At 44.6% G+C, this 17,784-nt stretch overlaps 1 protein-coding gene across 7 annotated transcripts in view; it reads left to right on the plus strand.

Moving 5' to 3' along the window:
- PIK3CB (phosphatidylinositol-4,5-bisphosphate 3-kinase catalytic subunit beta) overlaps window positions 1-17,784 on the plus strand; it is a 106,423-nt gene that overhangs the window by 291 nt on the left and 88,348 nt on the right. For 3 of the 7 annotated variants that reach the window (XM_051782070.1, XM_051782076.1, XM_051782077.1), the window contains exon 1: window positions 7,787-8,068. The gene's annotated coding sequence lies outside the window, so the exon portion shown is untranslated. Of the gene's footprint in view, window positions 1-1,979; window positions 2,079-7,621; window positions 7,754-7,785; window positions 8,069-17,784 lie in introns of those variants that run through there. The other 4 variants (XM_051782071.1, XM_051782072.1, XM_051782073.1 and 1 more) reach the window with 4 other exon arrangements.

Here is a 17,784-nt window from a genome sequence, read left to right on the forward strand (position 1 = left end):
AAAACCCTGAGACCAGTCCTGCAGTCCTTTATGGTCTGGGTAGGACCTTCCTCATTTCTTTTTGGGTTGGTCTGTGCCTCAGACTTGATAGTCAGCCTGGGGGCCACAAGGTCAGGGTCACAAGTGTCATGCATTTCATGTGGTTCTGACACATTTGGCAAGTCTCCTGCCAGCCCACATAATGACCAGGGAAGAGGGAGTGGAGGGGGAGAAGTCAGATAGTCATAATGCCATTCACTGCTGGCCAGAAGTCCATGGTGTCTAATCCCACATGTTCCACTGCTGCTGTTAGCACATCCACTCCTAGAATCCAGTGATCCTTCCTGCAGGACAGCAATGGTCATTCACCTGTTTTGCAGATACACTGCAGCATGTGGGCTGTGTACAGAGCTGGGAATGGAGCTGTGGCCTATAAAGCAGTGAGATTCATCTGCTTTGCCCTATCATCTTTCAAAAGAACTCTACAGGCTGGTACGATGGGGCCTCTTGTTTATGATGACTTAGGCTGCTCTCTGCCTCCAGAGCTGGTGCTAGACTCAAAGATCCTGTTTGCTGGCATTCCACTGCTGTCTACAACTGCTTCTGTAACACCCTGTCCCATATGTGTTCTCCTGGCCCACACTGAATATTTCCCTTGCCATTCAGTTGAAAGAGAGAGTCTGGGAGCAGTCTCTTCCTGAGAGCTGTGAGGGAGAGAGTGGGCTCAAGCTTCACTGATAAATTAATACAGGAGAAATAAGAAATTAAGACTGTGCCACATGGCCTGTAGAGTAGAGGACTAAGCTCAAATTGTATTGGTAACTTTGTCCTGGCAATCTGTGGGGTTGGTTCTATTTCTGTAGCATGCATATAATGTTGTACATTATGGATGATATTCTGGATCTGTCACAATCAAGCAAACAGTTTAATTCCACAAGTGCTGTGTTAATTTGGAGATAATGCTTGCTTTTTTCCTCAAACCACAGTCAAGACTGGTTGGCCAGACCACGTTAGGGAAAGCTGCTCCTGCAGAAAAGTCAAAGACCCCCATCCCCTGGTGTACTGTGCCAGTGGCAGGATGCTGGAGTTCTGACTGTGACAGTGACTCAAAAAGGGCCTGGCCTGTTTACTGCTACTCAGACAGGAGCCCAACTTCTTAGGACAGTTAGGACAGCAGTACAAATAAAGGTAAGACACTGAGTTAACCACTATCTTGGCCAAGCTACTTTACCTCTCAGTGACTTGTGTTATATGGGACAGTCATCACTATAAACTCTGGTGCTTGAAGTTTAACCAAACAGACTGAAACATCTAAAGGAAAGGAGTGAAACAAGCTCTGCTTTAGTGGTTTATGGTGGAATGTCGGGCATGACACGCAGCCCAAGGTATTCAGACTAGGATGTGATTGAGAAAACTCTTGCTTGTGGTTCCAGACAGGTACTGTACTCTGTTTCCAGAGATGCCAGGCACCTGCCATTCAGCAGTGGCTTCCTCACATTATAAGGCAGGTGGGTTTCTCTGGGCCTATTTTCTTGTGTATTTTTTTTTTCCACAGCCTCTTGAACAGTATGGATCTAGTCCTGACTGAGATATTTTAGGAGCCACTATGACAGAAATATTTCATGATGATACCGGTTACTTTAATTGAAGATATGTTAATTTAATTACCAACCAAAGTAATTAAATAAAGCCTAACCAAATTAATATTGCATCGTAAGAAGCACTAAGATTCCATACTGTGAGGATAAGAAGCAAACAAACCAACCCTGTCTTTCATGCAGGAGATGCTATCTGGCATTTGCATAGATACTGTGTCTGTAATTAAAGCCATCCTTAATGTGTCATGCTGTTATTGCAGCCCTTGCTATTTTGTAGCAGTTGCTAGATCTTACAATGAATGACTACAAAAATATCCCAGGGACTCTAGAAAGCATTACAGTGACTTTGCAGACAACGACTCTCTTAAAGTAAACCCCACAAGCATCCTTGCTTTTTCACAGGGAAACATCTTGTTAGCATCTGTCAGGACGAATGCCATTTTGCCTCAAGAAAATGCTGAGCCTGGCAGAGTCTGGGCACTGGGCACTGAGAGCTCACAGGTGAGTAAGTTGTCTGGCGCTTTCTGCAGTGCAAGTGCAGGGTGTTTTCAGACTCTCAGCGCTGCTTGGCAGAGCCTCGGGTCGTCCAGAGGTGAGCTGCCACGCTAGACAGCCCTGGGTGAGCCGCCCTCCCGGAGGGGCCGCGCTTGGCTGGGCGCGGAATTGTGCAGCGATCCCGTGTCAGACGTGCCGCAGGGGTGTCTTTCCGCCTGAATGCGGCCACTTGCAAATGTTTTGCTGTTTCGTCCCTCTGCAGCCCTGCTTTTGGGACCATTTCAAGGTCAAGGCTGTTAACAGGGCTGCGAGTGCAACACTTCCTCTCAGACTGCAGCGTCCGTGGCACCGGGGTGATTATTTATGATACTCTTATGCAGTACCCAGTGCACTGAAAGGTTGTTTTCCTCTGCACTTGCTCCTCCTACCCGGGAGCCGCACAGTTCATGTGACTTCCATGCATCTGTCAGCCCTGCTGCCTGTCCCCCAGGGTCCCCAAGTGGGCAGCTGGGCTGCTCTAGCCTTTGGGGCTCTACCCCTGGTACTGTTCACAGGGAGCAGCTGGAGTGATTGATGCTGGGGATTGAAGATAGTTTCTGGTTTTGGTTCCTCCTTCAGCATAGGCAGCAAGAAAGCATCCACCTTCCAGCAGTGCTGAAACACTTTTGGCAACTTTTCCCACCTCTGAGGTCTCTCTGTCAGCACCTCTTTCTCCCTCATTTATTCCTTGATCTCCTGCCCCTGTAGCAGAGGAAGCCCCACTACTTTCTCAGGCCCTTGCCCTGTTCTGTGGAGTTTTGCATTCCCCTTCCAACACTGCTGGAGTCAGGTACAGCAAGATGAGGGAACAGCTCAGTATAATGTTTAGCTGAATAAAGTATCACACACAGAAACTTGCACTGTTTCCATCAGCAGCTTACCAAAATAAGAATGAGTATAATTGTTCAAAAACCAAGTTAAGATGGATTTTCACATGTAAATATCTGGACTGAGATTTGGTTAGCAACAGATGATGTGTGGAGCTGTGTGTTTTAGGCCTCTAGTTTACTGTCTTCAAGGTGCTGTGTTAGTGTCAGGCTCATCTGGGTCAGGATCATGGAATTTGCTCCTTGGCAGGAATCCTGCCCTCTGATTGCCCCCTGTGTGGATGGTTTTTCACAAATGGTGTATCTGTAATGTGTTGTGCCCAAACTGCATGTAGAAAAGCCTTCTCAAAAGTCAGGAATTGTGTCCATGGTAAGATTTGACTGTAACAATTAAAACCCCTCACAATTAATAGATATTCCTTTAATCTACTTGCAACAGGTGCTGCCACAAGTGAATGTCAGAGACAGGATGGGGGGGCTGTCAAGGTGACCAACCAACTTCAGTTGACCAAACTGGTAGTTTTAGGTAATCTAAACTGAGGTTCAAAGCAGGTGTGTTAGAGGTATTTGCTAAGTTCTAGGGCTCGATAAGTGCTGTGAGTAAGATGAAACTTTGAATTAAGCACTTTGAAAGTCATAACAGGTCGAGTGTCTAATGAAAAATTAAAGAATGAATTAGTGGGCAGAAAAGAGTTCTCCCCAGAGCAATACCACGGTCCCTGAAAGCAGCCGGAGCCCCTGCGGGGGCAGTCACGGGCTCTCTGCTCAGCTGCCTGCGTCTTCTCCGAGACTGTGGCTTGGCTTACTTGTTATTTTGTTTGTTGTCAGCACAGGCTGGTTTGAATAGGGTCCAAGTGAAAACAGTTACAATCTCAGGATCTGCCTCCAGGAGAGTTTCAGCTGCATTTTCAGAAGTGGTCGCGCACATTGCTGACAGCAAACTTCTCTGCTGGTAGTCAGTCATCTTATAGCCTTGTCTTACTTTCTTACTTCTTAGTGACAGAGCAAGAAACACTCAGAAATCTGCTGTGTTCATATCAGGCAAAGATCATGTACTGAAAAGGAAATGTTGGAGAGTCATGGACTGGTTTTGCCATGCATTTCCTCACCCAGGACTTGCGACTACCAGAGGAGACTGCAGATCCAGCAGCCCTGGGGAGTGGCTCTGCCTCTCATCCTGCCACCTCCTTCCCTTTGCTCAGCCTGGGTCAGCTCATGATTTACTCCTCAGGCTTCCTACAGGGCTGCTCACTACCTGGGGATCGCTGCTGTGCTGCTGCTCCATATGAACAGGCAGTTCTTGGCTGCTTCTCCTCTTCCCACAGTGAAAGCAAAATGCTGAGCACCCCTACTCCTACAGTTACCCCGTGCCAGGGCAGGGAGAGCTCTTGGTGGTGTTGCCAGGCACTAGTCTTAACACATCTTCTGCTCTATGTGTGTATGTGAGGGGGATATTGGCTGTTTTGGAGTTTTCTTGTAAGATTCCAGATCTTTAAAGTTAAGCTAAGAAAAGAAAATGTCAACTGTAAAAAAAATCAAGACCCCCACTTATAGTCCTTATAAAAAAGTAAACAATTTAAATTAGTAATATATAATAAAATACAATATTTACCCTAATGGTTGCAAATTAGAAATGAGATCCAGCTGTAACATAATATATCAGGCAGAAATTAACTGCTAATTAATAAGAAAAAGTCATACTTTGCATGATTTTTGAATGCTAAGTATTGCCAATATCACCTCTTTAATGACTAAATTCAAGACTATGATACTGCTCTTTCCTCCAAATAATATTATAACAGTATGTAAAATATGTTTAATACTGTTAGTTGATTAGAATTGGACAAGCATAGACAAGCAAGAAATGCAGAACAGCACAAAGCCAATTCCTTGTGGACTTCGCAGTAACATCAGGACATTCTCACTCCTTATCAGAAAATATGTAAATAGCTCCTGGCTCCCTTACTTACTCAGATAATGAGGCAAGACCTTTTCCATAAGCCTTCTTCCAGGAAACTTGTCCTCCTCAAGGTGTGTGGTGAGGAATGATAGTAAAAAGAAAGAGCATGAAGGATAAAAGGCAACACTAGATAATGACAGGAACAAAGGGATCCTGGGAAGCAGTGAGGGAGAGGCCTGGGTTGTCAGGATCTAACAAATGCTGAATACACTGATAAGGTGAGATGAAACCCTGGCCAGGAGTACGTGAGTTAGGCCAGGCAGACAAGCTGTCTGCAGGCTGAAAAATCCAACTGGGGTAGTGGACATATAAAATAAGATTTCTTCACAGCAAGGGCAAGAAAACGAGCAAGCCAGACTTGTCTCTGCTTCAGCTTAGTAATTATTGTTACCCTTTCAGGCAATGTTTAGGTGCCACAGCTGTGTGCAGTGCATGGGGAACAGCCTTGGAAAGCATCATCTGTACAGGGATGGCTGGTGGAGGATGGAAAAAGTGAAGTGTTAGCCATTCTCTGTGGGAGGAAATTGTAAATTTGTATTAAGGAGCTGTTTTAGGGACACTCATTGAAGAATCAGAGCCAGCAGTACCCTTGCTGCTCTTTCTTCTCTGAGATTTTTAAGTTGACACATTAGCTCCTTTGGCACAGATGGTCATATCAGAATATCCAGAGGAAGTAGAGTCCTTTCAAAGCAAGGTTTAGCCCACAGATGCCACAAAAGCTGCTGGTAAAGTGCTGTCAAAAGTCAGTCATGGAGAGCTATACCTCAAAATCTGTAAATTGGGATGCAGATATAAACTCAAAAGCACCAGCAGCTGAGACTTACTAGTGGAAAACACTTCACAAGGTCCCGAGCAAAACTCTTTTTCCTAGTAGTTCCTTCTCAGCTGCTTATAAGGTTTTCATCACATCTGCCATTGATTTATGTAGGTGTTAGGATAGTTGCCTGGACTTAGATTATTAAACAACCACTTCTAGATACAGAGGTGAGTACTGGCTCTTCTCTGTGCTGAAAGAAACCAGCTGGCTATATTCTTTTTCCTTGAAGAAGGCAGTTGTTAAGGAGAAGTTACAAGTACATTGGGGAAAGAAGCAAACCACTGTGTTTTATTCTGGATGAGTTCACTCACCCCATTTGTTGAGTGGGAAAGAAGCTTGCAGTGGTGCAGAGAGTACCACAGGTGGACAAGGGGAGGCGGTGTCTTCCCTGTGGCGTGGGTTTATGCCAGATAAAATTTTGACTGAACTCTGACTTTTCTGTTTCTGTGGCTCCAGGTGGAAGCTCTGTGTGCAGTGCCCCTGAGCACTCCTCCATATGTGAGAGTGATGTTGCAATGTGGTGATAAAGCTGGTAGGCACAGAAGCTTGTTCAAGGGGAGGGGAAGCAGCACCCTGCAAGAAATGACAAGGAACTGCCAGCTGGATTTTCTTCTCCGTCGGTGATGAGGTAGAGCTTTGCTAATTCCAGGGGGAAGGAAGAGATCTGGCACTGAGGATCTGCAAAGCAAACCCATGAGCATAGAGAGGAGCCTGGAAAAGGAATCTCCAGGTGGAGGCTGCTTCAGCTTCCTTTGTTGTTCGTGACATTGGTTTTCCTGCCCTGCTCAGACCCTTATTTGTGACCAGCACAGCTGTAGGAGAGGGCTTGCAGTTGCTGTTGTTAGTTGCAATCTATCACCCCCACCACGCACCAAAAGAATGTCAGGCTTCAAAAATATAATGTTGCCATGTTTTTAGCTTATGTTCCCACTTTGTAGGTTCAAGAATTCTCATTAAACCTTTCTGCAAGTACTAAAATTTACAAGAGACCATTAACTTGAGTTCCTCTGCTGATGAACACCATTCTTGCTGCTTATGACAGACAGTAAAACAGGAATACAAGGTTCAGTTTACCCTGTGGGATGTTCCAGGCCTCCTGCTAGGGCATTTTTTGGATTCAGGCTTTTCTTAGAAACCGTGTTTGCCTTTGGCCCAGTGATTGAGGTCACCCCTTCTGTGGGGGCTGCTTATTGTCCTTTCAGCTCTAACAGTTGCCTTGTGTCTGCTGGTAGACGCCCTGGCCTTCCCTCAAAATACAACTTGCAATCCACAGTGCCTTACTACATGACACAGTGTCAAATGTGGTGACTGAATTTGCACATCTGTGACCACTATACCCGAAGTTACAGGTTTTGACTTATTAAAACACCATCTCCCACGTGGTGGCCCAAACCCTGGTGAAGGTTGGCACAAGGTCCTACTGAAGCACAGAGGACAGCAGAGGTGTTTTGATGGCCAGATGTTGGCAATGTGTCCGTGTCAACTGTGGGCAGCTGTTTTCTGCTTTGCATTAGTGCTGTGCTGGCTCGGGCAAGGCAGAGTATCCCCTAGTCTTGCAGGGGATGCTGTGTGTCAGCCTGAGGAGCTGGCAAAGAGCTTCTCCAAGAGTTTCTGTGGTAGATGGAAGCCTGTGGCCTGTGTGATGTTTGTGAGGAAGGCAGGCACCATGGGTGGCTAAGTGGTTGGAGACGCCACTATGAGAGCTGCCTGGGAGGAGAAGAAGGGAGATGTCAAGGATGCAGTGCCCTCAGTTGGCTGGAGTAGACCTGGGCCTTACATACACCCACTGGTGCAACGCATTAACCTGGTACTTTCCAGCCAGATCCTCTAGGAGAATTAGAGACTGGCATGAAACGAACCAGGAGGTTTTATTGCACTAATCACCTTTCCTGAGAGAAGGAGATAAAAGGGGAGAGAACAAGGAACAGCTGAGTGGCATTTAGCATGACTCAGTATTTCACTGTCAGGTGCAAATCATGGTTGAAAAGATCACGCTTGTGAACTGAGGAGGTTGGCTGCTCTTCTGCCCGGGGCAAAGGTACGGTGTGGTTCTGGGGCAGTGCCGGGCTCTGCGTGGCAGTGGCAGGCTGTCCGTGGCAGGCTGTGCGTGTGTGGGCAGCGCTGCTTCGGGAAGTGCTAATGCCTGGGAAAAAAGAGGAGTTGTCCCGGAGCCAGCGTGGGGAGTAGGGCTCGGGAGCCCCGCTGTAGCCCGGGACATGCAGCGCCACATCCCCATGTCGGTGTGCCTGTGCCTCGCTCGGGGCCGCGCCGGGGCAGCGCAGGAGGAAGAGGCGGTGGCCGGGGCGGTGCCGGGGACGCGCTGTCGGTGCGAGGCTGCGGGAGGCACGGCCGGGTAGGACCGCGGGGCGCGTCTCTGCTTTGCTTCATTTCTGACCTCCCACGACCCCTCCCCGGGACCGAGAGCCCCGGAGCGGGCCAGGAACCCGCGGCTGAGCGCCCTTCGGTCCGGGGGAGGGCAGAGCCCGGTCCTCTGCCGCGGGACAGCCAGCTCCCCCTGCTCCGGCCCGCCGATAGCCGGCTCCTGGCTGCGGGGACTCTGCCGTGTCCCCTCCCTCTCGCTGCTGGGGCTTTCCATGCTGTGAGAAGCTTCTCTGTCCCACTGCAGTGGCGGCTGGCTGAGCGGCTTCCCAATCCCAAGTGAAAACCGCCCCCCCCCTTCCCTAGGGTGCTTCTGGGGTCTCTTCCCCTTTTTGGGTGGGAGGAGATGAGAAGAGGGGTTTGGAATGGAAAATATCAGATGCGGCTGCATAAAAAAGAAACTGAGGGGGAGGGGGGGAAGAAGCAGAAGAAAAAAAGAAAATAGAATCAAAACCGATAAAATCAAACCCACCAAGGAGGTGTGACTACTAATTTATTGGCTACTTTACCAGAAAGCAATGGGAACAGGGCCTCCTGTTGGGAAACTTTCACACCCCAGCAAGGTCTGGCAGCTGCCGGCAGTGGGGAAGTGGGTTGGCAGCATGTCTGAGGCTGACGCCTCCCGCCTGCCAGCATGTGTCAGACCGTTTAGGGTGTTAATGGCAAGGATTCACCAATTAAACAACATTTCATCTCTTTTTTTCTTAAATGTTTTCCACGTGTGCTGTTCTTAAGAATAACCTCAAATTTTTCAAATGATGTAAAGCGTTTATGTTGTCTGTTTTCTGTAGCAAGGTGCTTTCCTTAGCTGTGATTCATCACCTTGTTTTTCTTTACCAATTAAGCCGCTCATGTGGAGCTCTGAGACAATCGGTGCCTCATTTTACGAGCTGTTTTCAGAATTATCAGCAGGTTTGTCCCTCGGATTGGGTTCTTGGTAGACTGGAGATGTTTTCAGTTTCAGGCTATTGTATTTTCCTGGCAATTGTAACACAAGGGAGGTCAATGGTCTTTTAAAGCATGAGGGGACTGATAAGAGTGGAGCCTTGATTGCATATGCAGACATGCTCTTGGGTTTGCTCCTCAGAGACATCCCATGCCATAGGAGGGCTCAGACAGCTGCTGAGGCACCAGGGGCTATCCACTGCCCTGGCACCAGAGTCTGTACTAAATGCTGAAACACAGTGTTCCAGTAATAGTTCTTGTACATTAAACACAAGGATCAGTGAGTTAATCTTTGATGTTGTCAGGGCAATGCACAGCATTCCCTGGTGAGCTCAGTCCCTTTGGGCAATGAGTGGACAGATACTGGAGCTGAGATGCTTGAGGAGGAACAGCAAACTACTTGCAATTCCCAAGCATGGGAAGAGTCTGGAAGCGCTGGGCTATAGCTCCTATTCTGGAAACCTCCTGTGTTCTGCTGTAAGTGGCTCCATCTTTACCAGTGGCAGCTTCAGGGGTGCCCAGAAATAGTGCAGAACAGGCCTGATCACCAAATATACTATTTTGCAGAAAAACTGAGAGTGAAACATATAACTTTTGCCAACACTTGCAGTAGACTTTCTACAGTTTTGAATACTTTTGATTGACAGCTTTGACTCAACTGCAGCCTGGCTTCCCTGGCTGGGCTCCCTGGTTGTGTCGTCACCTTCCTTCTGGGTGATCTCACACCTCGTGGGAAGTGTGCTCTGGCAACTGAACCACAGCTCCAGTGAGGCACCACTTCAAAACCAAGTGTTTGTTGAAAACCAAAAGATAGTAGTAGATCTCTGTGTTTTTAGAAATTAAATACTAAACAGAGTGAGGCTTTTCATGGAAAGGTTTGGGTTTTTTTTCCCCCTGGAGAAAGCCACGATTTTCAGTAGAAACACATCATGAAGGGAGTTTTTTGAGCAGCCTCAGGCAGCAGTTACTAAGATGCAATATTAATGGAGGGATAAGAAATGAATGCAGATTTTCTTGTCCGTTTCTTGCTTTGACAGCATCTGTGAGTGAAACCCTGACTGTCATGTCATCCCAGGCTGGCACTTTCTTCCCCAAGAGTAGGTGGCCTGTATAAATCTTTAAGCTTCTTCCCAAAAGCCTGCATGGTGTATGTGGTGATAGTAGTCCCTTTCATTTCTTGGTGGATTTGTACTATTTGTACACTAGTTACCCAGTTCCTAGGCTGACAGAACAGTGAGTAGCCAGGTTTATTCACTCACTTTCAAGGCCAGGTTTTTAGGACCTGGCAGTTCTACTGGGATGCTGTGTGCTACACCAAGTGCTGTTTACAGGGAAAATGTCACGAGCAGGTTCTAAAACTGATAACCATGAATGCCCAGTTTTGAATAGTGGATTTTTTTCCACCCTGTGCAGTGTTGCTCTAACTTGGTGATGAAGTTTAGCCAAATATTTCTGGCCTGTCTTGCAGGAATCACATTTAAGTCTGTCAAACATTGTGGCTGGGAACCTTCCTCTGAAACATCTGGGTATGAACAGTGCTGGAAACAGGATCCTTGCAGAAATAAACCTTGTCTCTGAACCATTGTGGTTTTTCTAATGAGATCAGTTTGCCACCTGCATCTCTCAGGGGTGTGACTTTATTTTAGAGATATTGTAAGTGTATAAACAACCTCCTGACCTTCCTCCTTTCCATGTATTTCTTTATGCTCCATTTCCTTCTCTTCCTCCCCATCCTCTCTCACAGTCCTGTGTCCTTGCAGACATTCCTTGTTGCTAGCTTGAGACATGTTGCCAGCTGGACATTGTTTCACAGCTCCTTCAGACAAGAGGAGGAAAAAAAGAGCCTGCTTGGTGAGATGGATAACCTTCAGGATTTAATGAGCACCTCTTTAATAGCAAAACCAGCCAAGCTTTGATAGTACCTGGGTTCTCACTCCATGACTCCTGAGTGTTTGCTCAGCAGAGCTCAGTAGTGGAACCCTTGAGTGTATACATTGAATCAGCTTCTCCATTTCATGAGCAAAATGGACATCAATAGGCAGTTGTGAACACTAAGACCAGAATTCCCCAGTGAGACTGTGACCCAGGGACTTGGTTGTCCTTGACAGAGTAATGCTGTGACAGATTTATTACTACTTTTCATTTACGTTTCTCAGATCCAAGGAATTCACGTTGAAGGCCTGAATATTTGGGATAGTATTTTTTATTTACTGTAATCAGTCAAAACAACGTTGGCACCGAAACTTCTGTGGGAAGGTTGTTTGTCTACTTGGCATAACAAGAAGGATTATTAACATAACCAGTCTTGCAGGTGATGATAAATTCAACTTCTACTTTTTTAAGCAGTTGGTTTTCATTATTATTAATTTTTCACATAGATGCCTTATTCCAGCTGACGTAAATTCCTTTCAGAGCAGACCTAAACCTTGTAATTTGCCAGGAAGTTAAGACAGCTTTTTATTTAAAATACAGTTTCCCCCCCTCAATGTAGCAACCAAAACTAGTGCTCTTCTTTTATCTTGTAGAAAGCAAAACATCATGACATTATCTCAGTTTTGCAAAGTTACCTTACATTAAGTTCTGTGTTTTACCAATCCATCTTAAGAGAAAGAACATGTCTGTTAAATCACAGGATCATTTTTGTCTTCTCCTTCAATTAATCACCTCCCCCAACCAACAGGCCAGGACATAAATAGTTTTCAACTGTTCTTATATATTTACCCTCAGTATTGAGTGTAGCACCCTGAATCACAGAGGTCACACTGAGAATGGATGTAATACTCCTGAAGGGCATATGTGCATTTTGGACCAACTTGCCCTTCTGATCTACTTACACCTCCTTTGTGGAGTTACTCACAGCTCTGACATAGTGTTGTCAGCTTACATGTAAGCATTAAATTGCTTTTGTGGCTTTGATGGGCATCTGTCCTGGTGAATGTATATTAGTTTCTTGCTGGAACTAGTATCCAGGTTGAAATGAAAGACCAGCTAAGAAATCTTACTCATTTTACTGCCTCCATTGCATGTATACAGATTGTTTCCAAGCATGCCTTTGCTGTGCAGTACATCTGTATTGACTACAACAGTGTCCTGTGGGTTCAATGGCTTTTGGAAATGGAGCAATAAAACATAAATTCATGAGAAAGTAGCATAACAAGCTATTTATTATACTGACTGAAATAGTATGTGTGAGAAAAGTTACCCTTCTAATAGTGTAAATAGAGAGCTACTTGTTTGTATATGTAGGAAAGAAAAAAAATGCTGTGCCCCCTCAGTGTTATTTTTACTAATAGTAAATATGTTTATCTTTGCCCTCTGTGAGCAAGTGTGGTGAGGGTATATCTGTTGTTAAAGGAAATTAATCTGGTTTTGGTTTAGTTACCCACTTGTTTTGGGGCATCTGATGAGTAAGGACCACTTCATATGGTTATTTTTATAATGAGAGCACTGCTCTTCTGGTACAAACATATCTTGCAGTATCACACCCTTACAGGTCTTTTATTGGTGACTTACTGAACTTTCCCTAGTCTAAGCAAAGCTTTGGTGCTGCTCTTTGTATTAGTTGTTTTCATTTGAGACACAATTTTTTGTTCAGTTCCACTGAAATCTGCCCTGCATTGTTCTTTTGGTACAGGTTGCTTTGTGGTGCTTGATGTCCTACAGTCCTAGAATCACAGAATAGTTTGGGTTGGAAGGGACCTTATAGATCATCTAGTTGCACCTTCCTGCCATTGGCAGGGATACCTTCCACATAAAATAAGCTGTCTTGGAAAATACTGTTTTCCCTAAGCTAAACTTAAGCACAGCCTTAGTGGTCAGACCAGAGAGTGCAGGGCATACCCTACAAACAGTGATGGGACATGTGTCATCTCTACATGTCCCTAAGTCTTTTGGCTTCCAGTTAGACAGACAGAAATGTGTAGCAAGGTAAATAATTGCTTATATCCCTCTTCTCTATATGCCTCCACAACTAAAATGCTGCAGACAAGTAAATATTAAAAAGGAATGTCTGTTTCTTGTTTTGACTTTTAACTCGAATAACATTTCAATGGCAAAGAAATTTCTATCCTGACATCCGTCTTTTGTGATGTGGTCCAGTGAGTAACAGTGTAAACTGTATTTAAACATAGCAATTACAGAGAACAAAGGGATGGCTGAGAGAAGTTGGTCCTGTCTGTTTACATTACAGGGCTCCTTCAGGAGTGCAGGTGGCATCAGAAGGCAGCAAAGTGTCCTCTCAACTTTGCTTCCTAAAATACGAATTCAGATGAATTTCCTTTGCCCTATAACTAAGCTCTGGGTAATGGCAGCTTCCTCAGCAGGGTTCAAACCACCCTTAACACTGTAGGGAACTTGCTAATGAATGACCTAGTGACTTCTCTAGTTCTCCTTTCAGTATTTTTACTTGCTTGCTTTTTTTTTTTCCTGATTTTTCAGCTGCATGTTTTACTTACAGTATCTCCCCTCTGGTTTTGTTGGCTGAGACGGGAACACGGAAATCCCATTTTTTGTGCTCCCCAGCTGCACGTCCAGTGTATTATCCACCTGCCTTGTCAGGGATTTCCTGGTTTAGAAGATTAATTAGAGTTGAGCAACTCTGAGTTCCTCTAAGAGAAATGATTTTCCTTTCCTGTATGGCAAGGGAGATTGCAGTCTTCTGAGGCTGTAAACTTCTTTAGACCCACCAATATAGCAGTTGATACCATTTAGAGCCACTGTCTGGTTTCAGTTCTCTTACACTGATGTACATCTGAGTAGCTGCTGTTGCTCCCTTTACCTCTTTTAGAGGTGGTTGTCCTTGTAGGCAGAGTTTTTCATCCAGCTAGAAGTTTGCCTCTTGCTGTCTCTCTTCTTTCCAAGTCAAAAGGCACTGTCTGTATTTTACCACATCTCCAAAAATGACTACCCTGCTTGACTTCAAAACCTTAACTCAGCAAACACACACAAGTGGTTTCCAACACAGCTGCCCAGTTTGGATGGCCCTAAGGATTCCTGTGGAAACAATGTTCACCTGCTTTCTACCTTCTTTTGTCTTTTTTTTTTTCCCCTTTTTTCTCCCCCCCTCCCCATTCAGCTGGTCAAAGGGCTAGCACATCTGCCTCACCCACTTAGCTTGTCCTGGTCTAATTCCAACAGTCAGAGGTTGAGGAAATGGCCTTTTTCCAGTGAATTTTGCTTTGGCAACTTTTCTCTTTCATGTCTACCTCAACAAATTGCTTATTTCTTCCCTTGTGCTTACCTTAGTACCGTTTGGTTTGGATATTGGGTGCTTGTCCTCGGCCCCTGGAGATGGTGCCAGAGCCGCAGTGCGTTGGCCTGGTCTTTGCTGTTTGTTTTTGGTTTTTCTCACTGTGCTTTTTATTAATGACTTGTTCAGGGAAGGCAAGATGGGAAGTTCATAGATGGGAACTGCCAGATTTCCAAAGTTCCAGAACTTGATGTGTTGCATCTCTGAATCCAACTTGTGACTACAAGTGAACGTGAAGTCAAGAAGTAGGATGAGTGGAGTGACAAGGGACAAGAAGGGATAAGGGGGAAGAAAAATAAAGGGGACAGTGTATCCTCCAAAATGAATAGGAAAACATGGTGAGACAAGAAGGAGTTCACGAGGGACATTGAGGTCTCTAATCTTGTTTCTAATTTAGGCCCAAGCTATAAAAACATATGTATTCATATATCTCTCATATGACTTGCTTTGAAGGCTGGTAGGATTCTCCATGAATAAAACTCTTTGTTCCTTTCGCTGACCTGTCATACTCAGTCTTTTAAAATAGTTACAATTTAGCAGCAACTGTAAGAAGATATTTGAGCTGATCTCCTGATTCCACCCTGGCATCCGGAACCAACACACCAGTGAGTGGTTAATGAAAGCTGTGAGAAACAAGCAATTTGTTCTGTGTGTGCCATGGCTACATAACCTACTGGAGATGGCAGGGCAGCAGAATGAGATGCTGTCTCATTATAGTTTCAACAGATCTCATCAAGTCCAGATCTAGCATTGTTGATTTGAGACTAAGAAAGAACGTAATTCTTAATAAACTCTTGGGAGATTTCATTTTTTCTCTCCCTCCTGTTTTATGTCTAGGTGGAATTTTGGCCGCAAACCAAACTTTTGCAGGTTTTTTCTCCACTGTGTGCTTAACTTGTCTCATGCAATTTTAAGGAATTAGACTAAAATACGTCAGCTTAACTAGAGAACATTTTTTTAATCTGATATAACAAAAATAATTTGATAGTGATTTCAAGATTCAGTGACAAAAATTAGAAAAATAACTTGAAAAATGACAGGCTGCTGCCAAATACCTTTGTAAAGGTCATACTCAGTCAGCCAGTTTGGAGAAAAAATGTGGAAAAAAAATGAGTTAAGCTAGTTCTTTAATAAATTACCTCTTAATATCATTACAATGTACAGCTGATAGGAAAAAAAATGAAAGGAAAAAGATGAATTTGAAACCTTGGAAAATCATAGTCAACTAGATGGAAAGACATAAACTGATGGGAGGAACTGGAAAAGGGCAAAATGTACAGAATTTGACATATGCTGAGGCCAGACTGGCTGGGAAGGAGGGTTGGAGTCAGCAGGATTGCTCGTGTGTAAGGTTACATGTGAGAGTACTTGGAATCAGACACTGCAGACCTAGAGTGCAAAACGCACTGATTTTCTGTGCATTAAAATGGCAGATTGCTAATTAAGAGATGTGCTTGAAGGCTGAGGGCTGTTTTAGTCAGCATTCTCCCAGAAGGATTTCTTTAAAAATTCCTTGTTTCAGACAAGAGGTACAGCATGGAGCACAGGATTGTCCTTTTAAGCTACACTACAGAAGCACTGTTCAGGTGTATCTTAGCAGGGCATGGGCTAAGTGTTACACCACTGCAGTGATCCACATGCTGGAAGTGGCAGCGCTGGCAGGGGCAGCCCCCGGAGGAGCTGTAACTGCGGCAGTGAGAAACACAAAGCTGCTTTTGTTGAGTCTCCCTGCATTATTATTCTAATTCAGGGTTTACACAGTGCAACAGCCCCACTTCTATCAGATACTAATTAGTGTCCGTTTGCATTTTTCCATCTTTTGAGGGAGGTTATCACCTGATCTTTAACAACTTGACATAATCAGTTTTTTTAATAGAGTTCATATGGCCAAGCCACTATAGAACTTTACATCTGTTCCCCCAGCTATTGTCAAGAGGGAAGGAGAGAAAACAACAAAACAAAATTATGCTCAGCTTTTCAAACTATGTTTTATGGATAATTTAGCTGACCATCATCAATTCTTAGGTTTGAGTAAAATGATTAAGCCACAAAGTGTAATGGCATGTTCTTTGATAGAAAACGTGACATCCTGTAACAGGACTTTGTTTTTCATATCTCTGTATATTTCTTTATAACATATACCTGTGAAAATGATAGTTTAAGATGTGACTAAGATTAAAAGAGATGAGGTATGTGTCTCTCTCTAATACTTTTCTCAAGCCTTAGAGTCAAGATTTTAAGGTTAACTAGCTATTTTTCAGTTAAATCATTAAAGGAAAGCAGAAATTTTAAATTATAGTGTTTTAAAAGGTTATTTGGGATATAATATATGAAGGAATTAGAATAAGATGGTTTTTAAGTTTACAGGTGTTATTTCACAAATTAAGACCTTTTTCACTACAATGTGGGGATTTCTTTTTCTTTATTGTGGCTGTTCCAGGTACTGGGTCTGTAGTTAATGGTGTTTGAGAACAAAGGTGTGTGAGAGCTGACACTTGATACTTTTTGCTGTTCTGAAACACACATCTAATCCATACTGTAACTGAGTTACCCTAACTGGAAGTTGTACTTGAGAAAAGGAGTTGTAAATATAGTTTAATGACAAGGGAAGGATGCACTTGAAGTTTCAGTTTAAATGATTGTGTTTGTATCCATTGTATGGGGCACTAGAAACTTGAATTTGCATGGCATGGTTAAAGGCAGCATGCTCTCCTTTAATGGCATTACCTCCCTGTAGTGTAAGATATGGATCACTGCAGCTGAAACAGCCTTGCCAAAGTCCTCTGCTCACCAAAGTCCTCTGCTCAAAGCTCCTCGAGTTAGCACACAGTAGTGAGGATACAGATCTATGTGTAGACAGGTATGGAAACATTTCCACACGCCAAGTGTGCCTGAGCTGTCACTACCAACCAGGCTTGGCCTTCCACAGTCATTGTTATCTGCCAGGTGAGTGTGCTCCCAGCTCCCTGGTGGGTGTACAGGACCCTGCAGAGAGGGCAAGGAGTCTGTGCTGCTGCCAGACACCGTGTTACGTTACAACCACAAGATCGTGGTGGATGACAGGCTGAGGTCTGTCATTTCTTGCATATATTAAGATCTAGAAGGGCAGAGTGTTGTGAGGTTGCAGGAGGTGTGGATTATATACATTTATACTTGTGTGCAGTGCACACACCAATAAGCCCACTCAGGAAAGCCCCTCTTCTCTCTGTGGCACTGTGTCCTGCTTTATTCCATGCACTGCTGCAGTGGAGGCTGTGGCAGATGCCTTCCTGTTTCCCTGGGCCCTGTGGAGATGGATCCAGGCAAGAGCTGGGGAGCATGTTCTGCTTTACAGGTGGTAGTGGGTAGGTGAAGGGGGAAAGGAGAATGCAAATGCCTCCCTTGCTGTCATTGCATTCTTCTCTGTATGGGAAATTTGCACCCGAGCTCTGGTGCCCTCAGTGCCCTGACTGAAAAACAAACTTCAGTTGAATAGAATGTCTTGAAGAGTATAGAAG

The sequence above is a fragment of the Manacus candei genome, unplaced genomic scaffold (assembly GCF_025592945.1).
Source record: "Manacus candei isolate 608988 ecotype Guabito, Panama unplaced genomic scaffold, ASM2559294v1 h1tg000015l, whole genome shotgun sequence".
NCBI lineage: Eukaryota > Metazoa > Chordata > Aves > Passeriformes > Pipridae > Manacus > Manacus candei.